This window comes from Triturus cristatus, chromosome 4_1 (genome assembly GCF_964204655.1).
Source record: "Triturus cristatus chromosome 4_1, aTriCri1.1, whole genome shotgun sequence".
NCBI classification, from domain to species: Eukaryota; Metazoa; Chordata; class Amphibia; order Caudata; family Salamandridae; genus Triturus; species Triturus cristatus.
The window spans coordinates 301,742,665-301,757,159 of NC_140585.1; the positions used below are offsets into that span (position 1 = coordinate 301,742,665).

Genomic DNA, 14,495 nt, shown 5'->3' on the forward strand with positions numbered 1-14,495 from the left:
GAGGCTGGACTGCCCTAACCCCCCTGTTGAGCTACGCTAGCTGGATCTCTGCTGCGTGATCGCCTGGTTTGGCACCCTATTTCCCAGGTGTATGTAACTGATGGAGACGGGACCCAGCCTGGATTGCTTGTGGGCCCTTATGGTTTGTCCTCGCAGTGTGTTTGGGAGACAAAGGTGTGCTTGAGAGGCCTGCAGGTTTGGGCCGTATGGTGTAGTGGTGCTGTGTTGAGGAGATATGTTAGGGGGACAGTATGCTTGGTGACAGCCCCCCCTTCGCTGGACTTGATGGCACACTTTGGGTGAGCTGAGCACTGCGCAGGAGGTGAGTGCGGACGCCTTGGGGGATGTCACAAGTTGCCTGCCCGGGGTGCGGCATAGTGGGTGAATGCTGCCTGCCTCAACCCTCTAACCGGCTGCTGGTCCTTTGAGCAAGGTGCAGGAGCATGAGGACATTGTGCCTGAATCAGTCATCTGGGGCACCATCTTTGCGGCCCAGGGCACCTGTTGAGACCACTGCAGATCACTGGGAAACTGCAAGGTGCTGCATGGTGACTGATGGCCCTCTTTTGGGTCCTGCTTGACTTTGGTGCTACTCCCCCAATTGCACCTGGTGGTGACTGGATCCCTCTGTGGACCTGAGAGGGAAGTTCTGGCCCACTCTGGGGTCAGGTGGGACTTGCTGTGGGCTGCCGCGGATGTGTAGTTTGTGGACTCTGTGCTGCTGGAGTCTTGAAGTGAGGGTGGCCCTGCCTGCCCAAAGGGCAGCCCAGATAAGTGGCGAAGCAGACAACGGTAGTGGAGGAAAGTGGTGTACCCACTGGGGTAACAGCTCTACCTGCAGTGCCTGGCAGGAGCGGATTCTGTGTTTTTTCAGGTTGATTAGATCCCTCATGCACTATGGGCAAGGACAGTCTGATTAGAGGCACGCAGCAAACGAAAATGGATCAATTCACTGCCCCGGGTGCGAATGGAGGTCTGCCAGTGGATGGCGGCGAGAGGCCACATTACTCGTGTGAACCAACGGGTGCCCAGATCCTAGCATCTACTGAAGCATCAGGCCTGGCAGTGCGGCCGAAGATTGAAGCCATGGTGCTGGATGTCACCCTGTTGAGAACGGATTTATGTAGGGTGGCAAAGAGGTCTGTTAAAACAGAGCAGCAGGTGTCCACAATGGGTGAGGAAATGACCACTCTAAAAGCAGCGGTGGCCACGTTTGAAGCCCAATCAAGTAAATTAGAGACGAGAGTGGAGGATGTAGATGGAAGATCCCGCAGATGCAACCTGAGATTCCTGGGGTTCCTTGAGGGGTCAGAGGGAAGCTCCGTGGAAGCATTCCTGGAGGGCTGGATCAAGGCGACACTCACAACTGTGTCACTATCACAGCTCTTTGCGGTGAAGAGGGTGCACAGGTTGTTGGTCCTGCCACCGCTTCCCCCAGAACTGTCATAGCAAAGGTTTTTAATTGCAGTGACTACAACACTATTCTTCAGGAGGTGCACAAGAGGGGAGATCCATTCTTCGAGAACCATACAAAAAGGATCTTCACAGACTACACTAGAGCTGTTCATCTACAAAGCAAAAACTGAAAGCAATGGAACTCACCTACATGTTGCCTTACCCCGCCAAATTGAAAGTGATACATGGTGGCCGGTCACAGTTCTTTATGACACTGGAAGATGCAAGAGACTGGTTGGAGGTCGGTGAAGTGATCGGATCCTGGTGACACCTTTGGGAGGTGCCTGCAATGGAACCCGGCAGGGAAGGAGGAGTGCACCCACTTTAAGGAGAAGAAGTAGACAAAGGTGACGCTTCGGCTCAAGTGCGAAGGTGGTGGTGTGTCCAGATGGCACCCTGAGCTTGGAACTGCAGTGGCAGGAGAAAGCCAGGGTGGGAAAGCATATTTTTTAAAACAATTTTGCCGAAATATTTAAAAAAAGAGGTGCCGTCTCCTTCGTTTTTCTAATGTTTAGTCCCCGGGTGTGCCAGTTCCCTGGGGGCATGAGTAATTATATAAAGAAGGGTTCACACAGGACCTCTCTCCTGTGGCTTATGAAAGCCTCTGGGACTGCCACCTCCCGGAGCACTGTGTAATATGTATGCGAGTGGGCCCGTGCATCCCCCTCGCCCCCCGGGGACCACCACCTCTGTGCAGCAAATAATGTAAAATAAATGCAGGGGCCCCCCCCGCAGCCCCGAGGACTGCCACCTTCCAGGGGCACTGTATAATGTGTATGTCGGCTACACCCCGGGGACCGCCACCTCCCCAGGGCAAACAATGTAAAATAAATATGGGGGCCTGCACAGTCACCCTTGGGCTTGCTCCTGCTACCTCCCGAGGTGCTCACCCTCGGGAGGATGCTGTTTGCTTTTGCTTGGTGTGAGCTGACAGCTCCCACCAATCAAAAGCAAACATAACTCCTCTTTCTACAATCCGGAGCTGCCAAACAGCTCCGGCTTGCAGAAAGCAGAGTTTTCATCTGTTTCCCTGCATGCAAATATGGGTGCAGTTAAACAGATGAAAACATTGCTCCCACAAGCAGGGAACTGCTATTTCAAGCAGCTCCTTTCTTGCGGGAGCAATGCCAGCTCCTGCAGGAGTCGGGAGCCAGTTGGGTCCGCGGGCACCCCACCCCCCGCAGTCCCGGGGGGAAGAGCAGAAAAAGTGAAAATAGAAGTCAGAAACGAGGAGCAAGTGAGAGAATGATGGTCAGAAACAAGCAGAAAGAGGCAGAATAAAGGTCAGCAATGAGCAGAAAGAGGCAAAATAGAGGTCAGAAACTAGCAGCTTTAGGCAGAATAAAGGTCAGCAACAAGCAGAAAGAGACAAAATAAAGGTCAGCAATGAGCAGAAAGAGGCAAAATAAAGGTCAGCAATGAGCATAAAGAGACAAAATAAAGGACAGCAACGAGCAGAGAGAGGCAGAATAAAGGTCAGAAACTAGCAGAAAGAGGGAAAATAAAGGCCAGCAACGAGCAGAAAGGAGCAAAATAGAGTCCAGCAAGGAGCAGAAAGAGGCAAAATAGAGGTAAGCAACGAGCAGAAGAGGCAAAAAAGATAAGAAATGAGCAGCAGGAGTTAGAATAAAGGTCAGAAACAAGCAGAAGTGTGAATAAAGGTCAGAAATGAGCAGACAAGCAAAAAAAGGTCAGAAAGGAGCAGAACAAGGCACAATAAAGGTCAGAAACAAGGTTGCTGAGAATTGCTGAGACCACCTTGGAGGCCTGCCCACTTTCTCAACCACTCTGCACAGGGGCCTCCTAGGTCACTAGTGGTTGGGGGAGGAAGTCCCCTTGGCTGCTGAGGGTCGTTGGGTGCCAAGAACTCCTATTATTGCCACAAGTAAGTCCCCCACAGCCGGATTGCTGAGACATCATCGGAGGTCCTGCCCCCTTTCTCAACCACTCTACTCACGGGCCTCCTGCCGTACTACTGATTTGGGGATGTAGTCCCCTTGGCTGCTGAAGATCGTTGGAGACCAAGAACTCCTATTGTTGCCACAAGTAAGTCCTCCACAGCCTGATTGCTGAGATGTTGTCGGAGACCCTGCCCCGTTTCTCAACCAGTCTAAACAGGTGCATCCTGGCATACTACTGGTTGGGGGATGAAGTCCCCCTGGCTCCTGTGGGTTGCTTGGTGCCAAGAACCCCAATTGTTGCAACATGTACCCCACAGCGGGATTGCTTCTACGTGGTCGATGGCCCCGCCCCCTTTCTCAACCACTCTGCACAGGGGCCTCCTGGCGCACTACTGGTTGGGGTATGAAGTCCCTTGGGCTGCTGATGGTCATTGTGGGCCAAGAACCCCCACTGTTGCGACAAGTAAGTCACCCACAGCTGGGCTGCTGAGATGTGTTCGGAGGCCCGCCCCCTTTCTCAACCACTCAGCACAGGGGCCTCCTGCTGCACTACTGGTTGGGGATGAAGTCCCCTTGGCTGCTGAGGGTCGTTGGGTGTCCAAGAACCCCTTTTGTTGCCACGAGTAAGTCCCCCACAGCCGGATTGCTGAGACATCATCGGAGGCCTCACAACCCTTTCTCAATCACTCTGCAAAGGGCCCGGGCCTCCTGCGTACTTCAGGTTGCAGCCGCTGTCGCTCCTGCTCACCTATTGCTTAAAAATATTCCGCTCTGTTGCGGAGTACGGACTTTATCTGTGACTCCGTGTTCTTCACAGAACGTGTAGTTGCCAAGTTCTGCAAACTCTGCAAGTAGGGCGGAAGTTTATCCTCAGGCCTAGTTACTATTCACAGACCCACGCAGAGACTCATGCTCTCACTCACACTTCCACTCAGAGTCTCACACACCCACTCCCAATCCCACTCAGACACGTACAGACCCACTCACAAACCCACTCTGAGAATCACAACCACTCTCAGACCCACTCATACATTCATGCACTCACTCACTCACTCACCCACTCAGAGACTCACACACTATGCAGCCACTCACGCACCCACTCTAAAAAATTACCGGTTACAATTAGGAAATAGAATTTTAAAAAACATCTAAATTCACTGAAAAAACAAAAGTTACAGGGGCGTTATAGTAAGAAAATGGAATTGAAAAAAACATAAAAATGTACTAAAAAAAACAAAGGTTACAGGGACGTTAGAGTTAGGCTCACATTTCACTTGTACAAAAACCAGAGAAATTCAGCAGTTATATTTACCAGAGCTAACTATAGCTTACGCCCCCACAATCCACAGCTTGTGACCTCACATATTACATCACTCATGACATTATCAGTGACATCACTCCGAAAGGAATTTACTACAACAGTGGCAATAGATGAGATCTGATGAAGATGGAATGTGCACCAGAAGCGTCCTGCTATCACATCAGGCTCTAAACACAAAGGCAACACTGAGGTAATTACAGAGTAAAAACAAAAACACTGGCATGAAGGCAACAATGTGTCTGCAGATGTACTTTTTGTGGGAGTGCACAATGTAGTCACTCAAAGTGAAATACGTGGCTTGAGTGGGCTGACCCAGCTCCCCATTTTATATACTGTAGTGGGAGTAAGCAAAATGTGAATGACACAACAACAGATGATGGAGAGGTGGCTGAAATCCCCTATATGTAAGTATAGTATACATATTTTAGTAAAATCAAATGGTCTTGGCTAACGCCAGCCTAAACATGCTATCCCTGTTCTCTTTCAGCAGGCCTTCAAAAAAACAAGATCCTCATGCAAGGCATAACTGTGCTAGTCATGGACATTCAACATTCTAGCTATATTTTGTTATACTCCACTGGCTCTGAGCAGAGTTTTGTGCTCTTGGTAGAGTTACACACCTCTTTTACCTAGGATTGTCACCTGGCAGGTTTTATACAGGCTTAACCGGTATTTTAATATCCCGGGCAGTACAAAAATGAGAGAAATTCCCTAAAGCCAGTATTTATATCTCCTTATCAGTACTCACTTTAAACAGTTAATGTAAGAAGAAAACACTTTAAAATGTGTTCTACAGTAGCCCTAATTACTCCTGACTTATAATTTGAGTAAACAAAGACAGAAAGGTCTTGCTAAATTGAATACTGGCAATGTCATGTAAAGTTCTACTTAAGAATCATATCTGCCTTTACAGAATATTAAAATGTGAACAGAGGACTGTATTTCTCTGGGAAAGGTAGCAACCCTTCTGCTGCTCCAGCCCGTTCTGTGCTGCTTCTTCCCCTCTCAGCCAGCAGTGCTTTGCGGAGGACGCTCCTTATCAGGGGCTCCCACCCACTCTTTTAAAGTGGCTGGCAGGCTCTGACTGAAAGAGAAACTAATAAGTTGTTATTTTGTTTCTCTTCAATCCTGGGTCAGCTTGTGTCAGCTCAGTGCATGCTGCCCCCTGCAGCTGCTTTAGAGAGACACACAGAGCACAGACAAGCTGAGGGGGGTGGTATCCTTCATGTAGTGAAGACTGGTCCTCCCCCGCACTATGGTGGCTGATGGATTGTCCATTACGCCCCTGCTGTGCCTGCTCTGCCCTTGCCCCTCGCCCCCATGGCAACCCGCCAGCTGACCACCACTAGTGACTTAAGAAGCCACCCACAGCTCACTGTCCCTGTGACACCTCACCCCCTGACCGCAACACCAAGCTGTTCTCCACAAGTAAGCCACTCTATGAGGTGAGTGAGGCACATCAATTAAAAATATGCTAACATTCGTGACAAGAATTTTCAATTCTATTAAGGACTCGGAGGCGAGGATTATGCTTCTCATTTCTTTACTGAAATACTCAGCAGCCAATAGAAACTTAGTAACAAAAACTACAGTACCCTTAAACACCACATGGGTCACATGCACAACCATAGAGTATCTGCCTATAAAAGGTCCTTCCACCAAAACAGTGTCCTTTTTCTTTTGAAACTAAAATCCGGTAAGTCTCTGAACAACTTGCACCAACGAACATATCACAGCAAGAACTTCTCTTGTTCTAACCCTCTGTGGCCCAACGGGGCTTTAACTTCAAACAGGGACTTGGCCCGAAGAACACCGACAGGACCATGTAGTCGCGAAGAACAGTCTTCACCAGAGAATCTCAAGCTTACTTGGTATCCGCACCTGTAAGGAATAGAGAGAACACCAGTAACATCATTCCAGAACTGTTTGAATATACATCAACAGAAGAAGGGCAGGGAAAAGAGAACAGAAATACAGGGCAATACAGAACATTTCAGCAAAACATGTTAAAACATGGTAACTAATCATTCCGGGTGGGATAATCCTCGCCTCCGTGTCCTTAATAGAATTGAAAATTCTTGTCACGAATGTTAGCAAATTTTTAATTCTATGTCAGGACAGGAGGCTCCGATTATGCTTGTTCAAAGCTTAGCCACCACCACAGAAGCAACATTGACAATTGGTTTATAATAAAAAGCTTTAAATGTACTCTCTGTAGACCAGTCAGCAGCACTCATAATATCTGACAAACTGACACCAGCTGAAAAAGCCTTGGACGCCATCGCTCCTCGAGCTGAATGGGCCCCAAATTTTGAAACATCAATACCCGCTTCGCCCATGAGCCAACGCATCCATCGTGACAAGGTGGCTGGAGTCACGGGGCGAAAGGGTTTCTGAAGAGCAATTAATAATTGACCCTGCATATCTGCGCGGAATTCGGCAGTACTTACTTCATAATCCTTTACACATTGTACGACACACAGTTTAGGATTATTAGGAAAATCTGGGTAAAAGACTGAGGAGGTATTACACTTAGTCCTCCGTGAGATATTGAATGACACCCCTTCAGGGGAAAATCTACGCCCGCTAAGTCTAGGGCTCTAACATCTGAAACGCTCTTGCAAGAGACAAGACAAAGTAGCATAGTCAGCTTAGCAGATAACTGTTTTCGAGAAAGATATTGATTAGAAGGCCATGTTTCCAGAAATTTCAGGACAATAGAAACATCCCATAACTGTGAGTACTTTGGGGACGGGGTTTAACCATCCGAACGCCTCTGAGCAGTTTACAAACCAACGGATGCTCACCAAGTGGCTTGCCATCCACGGGTACATGCCCTGCGGAGATGGCAGATCGGAAGTTGTTCACTGTCCTGTAGGCTAAGCCTGAGGATGCCATTGAAGCCAGAAAATTAGCAGCTAGAGAGACGTGCTGTAGTGGGATCCACATTCCGTTGAGAGCACCAATCACACCACCATCTCCAAGAGGAAGAATATCGTTTGTGGGTGTTGGCCGACCAGGCTTCGTTGATAAATTTGTTAGCCTCCTTTGAAAGGCCTGGGACCTTCCATATGTCCCTGAAACCCACCAATCTACCAAAGGAAGTTGTCCCGACTCTACTAACGGATGAGGGGTCTGTAGAGGGTCCAGCAACAGGTTCCATAATCGTGGAAGAAGGATTGGAACCGCACAGAGCATTTCCAGGACCACAGGGAACCATGCATGCGCTTTCCATAGTGGAGTGATTAGAACAAGTTCTGCTCGTTGACGTCTGGTGCGCGCCAGAACCCTGGGAATCCTCATGAATGGAGAGAAGGCATAACAAAGGGATGTCGGCCACTCTTGAAGGAATGCTTCCGCGGCCAGAGCCTCCGGGTCCAGACGCCAGCTGTAAAAACTGGGAATCTGCCTGTTGAGACGGGACGCAAACAGGTCTAAGTGACATGGACCCCAAAGGTCGTTCAAGTTCTGGAACACTTGGGGGTGTAGCATCCAGTCGCTGAAGTCCTGCAAGTGACTGGAGTGCCAATCTGCCACCTCGTTGCTGTGGCCCCGAAGATATTCCGCCACTACCGAAATCCTGTTCTGGAGGCAAAAGTGCCAGAAGTCCTTGGCAATCTCTGCCAGCATTCGGGACTTCGTGCCGCCCAATTTGTTCATGTACCATACCGCCGAAATGTTGTCCATCTGAAAGAGGATACAACAATCTGTTTTCTGTGGTGACAAACAACAGGTCGCAAATAAACCAGCCAAGATTTCCAGGCAGTTGATATGTAAGGTAAGTTCTTCCGGCGACCAACGACCATCTGTGGACAACTGGCCGCAACGGGCTCCCCAACTCCACCGGCTGGCATCGGATTCGATCAATATATCCGGGGTCGATCGAAAGAGGGCTCGGCTGTTCCAAGCCTCCATGTGGTGCAACCACCATAACATCTCGAGCCTCGCCTCCTCTGAGAGGGGAATAATTTCTGAATAACCGAGGACTTTTTGAAGATGTCGTATTTTCAGCCGTTAAAGGGCTCGGTAGTGAAGGGGAACCGGGAAGATTGCCTGAATTGAGGAAGCTAGTAAGCCCACTATCCGGGCTACGGATCTCAAAGACACCATTAGCTTGTGAAGTGTCGACTTCAATTCCCTCTTGATAGAGCTGATCTTTTGCATTGGTAAAAGGAGCTGACAATTCAGGGAGTTGACAAGGAAACCCAGAAACTCGATCGATTGAGACGGGATCAACATTGACTTCTGCTGATTCATAATAAACCCAAGACTCTGTTAGAGAATGATTGTACATTCGAGGTGCGAGATGACTAGTTGGGGACAGTACGCCATTATGAAGATGTCATCCAGGTAGACGATCAGACCAACTCCCTGCGCTCTCAGAGATTCTACTACCGGACGGAGGAGTTTCGTGAAGCACAACGGTGCTGATGAGAGGCCGAATGGCCTGAATGGGAGAACCCTGTACTCATAACAGATCCCCTGCCAGAGAAACTGCAGGAACCGTTGATGAGGGGCGAAGATAGGAATGGATAAATACGCGTCCTTCAGGTCCAGATGGACCATCCAGTCCCCTTCTCAGAGGAGATCGCGTAGAAGATGGATTCCCCTCATCTTGAAGTGACGGTAGACTATCCAGGCATTGAAATCTCTTAAGTTTAAGACTAGTCTGGATCCACCTCCTTTTTTCCTCACTAGGAAGACATTGCTGCGAAATCCGCGAGGGTGGAGAGTCGAAACCACTATGGCCCCTTTCTGAAGTAGGGAGTCTATTTCTGCGGAGATAAAGGTCGGATCGTTTTGGGAAAAAGACATCTGTAGAGATGGTCTGTCTTGGGAAGGGTGGTCGTAGAGTTCTAACTTGTATCCCTGCACGGTTTCCAAGACCCAAGCATCTTGAGAGATCGTGCGCCAGGTGTCTAGGAAAAACCTCACTCTGCCCCTCAAGATTACCTTTGAACAGGGAATCATTCTCACCTGTAGATCCTGAATCTTGTTGTCCGCCTGAATTGCCTCCAAATCTGCCTTTGCGGAATCTATTTCTGGCGCGTCAAGTTAGATAGAAGGAGGAGTTGATATTTGAGTTGGAGTCTTGATAACCTCCTTGCTGCTGGCCGTGCGGGGCGCCTTGATTATAACCCCGGTCGAACGAGCGCCCCCAAAATCGCCCGGCCCTGCTGAAAACTGGGCGGACCACCCGTCTGAGGGACCCTTGGGCCTTGTCCAGACCACTGAATGTGGCAACGAACTTCGTTAATTCCTTAAGGAACGGCCGTCCGAAAAGCAAGCCCTGGGCCAGAGGACCCGATTCAGATGTGGAGAGTTCTGGCAGCTTGGGATCTAATTTCAACCAAATAGAGCGCCGACGTTCCGCAGATAGCGCACAGTTGGCATTGCCGAGCTGGCATACTGCCCTCTGGGCCCAACCGATGAGCTCCTCCGGATCAATTTCCAGTCCGGACTCTTTGGCTATAAAGCCTAACTCGAGGATCTTTGTCAGGGGGCCGGTCATGTCCAGCAATTTATCCTGACATGACCATCAAGATCTATGGAGACCCTTCTTGGGATCCTTCGAATACTTCTTGAGGTAGGTAAGCATGGAGGGATCTACCTCGGGAGTCTCAGCCACCTTACCTGCTAAGTCAGGTCTAGGGCATTCCGACCTAAGTCGCGCTCGTACATCCTTGTCGAAGGATTGACAAAGATGAGACTGGACAATTGATGGTTTTCAATCTTTTAATGTTTTGGCGGTCCCATCACTAGCTGGGAGGGCAAGGGGTGGGTTAATGACAGCTCTATCCATCAAACTAAAGAACCTGATAACCTCAAAAATAGTGGATACTCCTTGGTACCAGTTGCTCTTGTTGGAAAATTTGTTCCCAGAGCCCGTGTTGTTAATTAATTGGTACCATAATGTCTTTGATAGAAATGATGTATCTACAATCCAGAGTTTGGAGGAAGCAATATGTAAGGCTCGTAGTGATCGAGCTTTATTAGTAGTTATTTGGGTTGGTGATTTTAATTGTACACTGTGCAAATTTGGTGGCTGCAATGTCTGTGGTATCAATGATCTAAATGAACAGCCCTTGATGCATTTTAAACACACGCCCCAGGGGGACGCTTTAAATAATATCATTATTCTAAATGACTTATGTATGGTAGAGCCCTGGGCTGCCCCAAATATATCGCCAATACCAACCTTTCAGGGAACAAGAGGTGCAATGAGTACTATTGATTTTGTATTTGTGTCTAGTAACTTTCTTCATTATGTTAATAGGCTTGAGGTAATCGCAAGTGCCGTAAGCGATCATAATCCTTTAATGCTATCCTTGAGTGCCCCTGCTAGTAGAAAACATTTGGTTTGGGAGCAACCCATAACATATAATAAAAATCAGGGAGTTACCATGAAGTGGGGGAAAATAAATGCTGAAGGCCTTGAGGTAGAGATTCTGAATGTTTGTAAAACTGAGATCGAATCATGCCTGTCTCTGACGTCTGATCCAGACAAGGTCATTGGGAGTTTTGAAAAATTATGTGGGCACGTGGCTGAGCACCTTAGAAAACCAGTGGGGAAAAAGAATTTAAGGTGTTTTAAATGGTTTGACTCCGCATGCTCTGCCTCACATAAATCCTTAAAAGCTGCCCTTACACAAAAACCAAGAAATAAGGAACTGATAAGATCGACCAGAAGGGCTTATAAAGAGGCCATCACAAAGAGGAAGCAGGAATTGAAAAATCGAGCCTGGGACGATCTAGAGAAGGCCTCTGAGCTAAAAGATAGTAGGCTCTTCTGGGAAGTAGTAAATCGTCCCTTGTTTAAAAATGACACCAAAGAAAGTATACTGACGCAGATTACTGGTGAATCTTGGGAAGTTCACTTTGGTAAAATCTTTAATCCCAAAGCATTATTACTTTCGGATTTGTTGGATGATGTAGGGGATTTGGTGGTACCATCTTCAGCTTTGCTTCTTAGCTCTTCACTTACACTGGAAGAGGTTGAAGTAGCTTTGAGGAAGGGCATATCATTAAAAGCCCCGGGCCCTGATGCCGTCCCTTTAGACTTTTTTAAACATAATATTGAAGCTTGGGCACCTTTATTACTGAATGTTTTTAGGGCTGTTGTTCTTGGTCGCATCCCTGTATCGTGGAAGGTGGCAGTGGTGGTGCCGATTTTCAAGAAGGGCGATAGGTGTGATCCCCGATGCTATCGCCCTATATCCTTGATCGATGCATCATGTAAACTATTGGGGAGGGTTATTTTGGCCAGATTAGAAACATGGGCTGACTCTGTTGGTCTAATTGTGAACTCCCAGTATGGATTCAGAAGTGGGAAGGGGACAGTTGAGCAGTGCCTGAATTTGGCGCTAATTATTGGCAAGTACATGAAGGCAAGGAGTTCTGCAATTTACCTTGCCTTCATGGACTTGTCAAGCGCCTTTGACACTGTTTGTAGAAGCAGGCTGTGGCAGATGATGGACGATATGGGCTTCGAAGAACCCCTGGTGACACTTCTCCGCAGACTACACGCAGCAACGTCCGTGGCTATAAGATTTGGACCTGGGGGGGAAACAACTAAACCTATTCCCTCAACTGAGGGGGTGCGTCAAGGTTGCATTTTGGCGCCTTTCTTGTTCCTAGTATACACAAATGGACTAGAAAAGTACTTGTTGGACCACTGTTGTGATTTTCCTAAGGTAAACGGTAGGAGTATTCCTATACTCTCATATGCAGACGATACTGTTTTAATGACCCTCACTGGAAACAGTTTGCAGTTGTGCCTAGATGCCTTTAACACCTTCATGCTGGATCTTGACCTGAAGGTACATTTTGGAAAATCTTTTGCAATGGTCTGTGGTCCTAAAGGAACAAAACCTAGAAAATTTGTGGTGAATCACTCTACTATTGAAAGGGTGGAGAATTTTAATTACCTTGGAAATCTTTTCAATAGCAAACTAAGTTGGGCTCCTTTAATGAAGGCTCGAGCCCAGAGTGCTACCCGCTCCATAGAAGGTCTTTTTCGCTTCTGTGGTAAGTTGGGTCAAAAACCTGTTGCGCACCTTAAAACTCTTTATATATCTAAATGTTTATCTGTGGCTACCTACGGGGCAGGAGTATGGGGGACCGAAAACCCCTCAGTGGTACAAGTGATGGAAAATAAATTCCTAAAACGGGTATTACTGATTCCATCGGGTTCATCGAATAGCTTCTGTCATAATGAAATGGGAATGACCAAAGTGACTGACATCATTCGTCTGTCACCCCTATTATTATGGGGCAAAATATGGTTATCTGACGATTTGCAGCTCTCAAGAGAAATTCTCTCAGACTGCTTGAGCCTGGATAATGCAAACAAGATCCCCTGGTTGTCATACGTCAGGGACATGTTGAATAAGATAGGTTTGGGTCATGTTTATGAAAATCCTGCAAACATCCAGGGAAACATAAAAACCCAAATTAAGTCAAATTACTGGAAGTTTTTAGGCTCACGGTGTCTGGGAGGCCCTATTGGCTATGTACCTAAGTTACAGCATCAATTTTATTTAACTTTTACAACTAATGTCCAATGGCGGTTTTATCTCACGAGGTTTAGGCTAAATACCCTCCATTTTCTTTTCGCCTTTCCTAAACAAGGGGGTTGGTGTGAGCAGCTACCCCCTTGTCCCTGTAATGACAGAGTTAGCCAAAGTACTATACATGTTGTCCTGTTTTGCTCCTTATATCAAGATCCTAGGATTAGATTTATTAAACCTGTCCTGAAGGGGCGGCAACCATGCACTTATAAAGAAGGCTATGATTATTTGCTGTCATTATCTTCTGTTGATACTTGCTGTGCCATGTTAAATTTTATAAGAGTTTCACTTCAGATTAGGAAACGCTATGGATAAATTAGCTGTAGAACTGTGCTTTGCCATTGGATTTGTATTTATGCTGTATGATGGATTTTTTTGAATTGTAATTTTTATTTTATGGATGGATCACCTTATTTGTGTATTATGTTTTTTAACTTTGTGCTTTTATGATTCATTGTATGAATCGAATAAAGATTTTTTTTTGAACCTTTGACTGGACATAGTCAGCCACCTCCTGGGGTGGCAGCCATGCGGAAGATTTGGGGTGAACAATTTCGGTGGGCTCAAAGTTGAGTACCTTTGGAGCCTAAGACTCATTCGGAGTACTCCTGCTCCTCCATAGACTTTGCAGGTTTGGGGAAATCTGCAGCGTGCGGGTTCTTAAACCCCCCGTCCCCCAGTTCTAGGGTGCTTGTCTGAGGTGGGGAGCCAGCCTTGTTGCTTGGCATTTGTACACAGATGACGTTTGAGGGGTTCTATGGCTTTCACTAAAGCCTTATTAACAGAATGCTGGACTCCTGCGTCCAGGGCCTCAACAAGGTCCTGCTCCATGGACCCAGAGGGTTCCTCCTCATAGAGTAGTCCTCTTCATAATAATATTCGGCCATATTGACACACTGGAAGTGTAACTCCGAAGACCCAAGGAGGACTGTCTGTGAAATACTCGGGGATAACCCACGTGGCACAGATATATAATTGTGAAAGTCAGGGGGTGTGCCGAAGAACCCCAGGCAAGCTTGTTACAATCCTGAAAGGATGTAAGTAATAAACAAATATAAGATGTGGAGGGAGGAAAAAGCTTGCCCAAAAGCCACTCTAGGCAGAGCCTATGCAAGATTATACAGCCCCTCACTGCTATTAGTGCAGAACATCTGGGGAGCACAACAAGCTAATTTTCGCCAAAAACGCTGCAATAAATCGTGGTCAGGAGTATGAAAAATACTGTTCCGGCGTTCACTTAAGCCAGAT

The 14,495-nt window shown here is 47.4% G+C and overlaps 1 protein-coding gene across 3 annotated transcripts in view; it reads right to left on the minus strand.

The window, feature by feature from the left end:
- The window catches only part of LOC146854818 (adenosine deaminase 2-like), a 516,331-nt gene that overhangs the window by 444,078 nt on the left and 57,758 nt on the right, over window positions 1-14,495 (minus strand). The window contains exon 2 of one of the 3 annotated variants that reach the window (XM_085652178.1): window positions 6,436-6,558. The exons of the other annotated variants lie outside the window; for them this stretch is intronic. The gene's annotated coding sequence lies outside the window, so the exon portion shown is untranslated. The remainder of the gene's footprint in view (window positions 1-6,435; window positions 6,559-14,495) is intronic. 3 annotated transcript variants of the gene reach the window in all.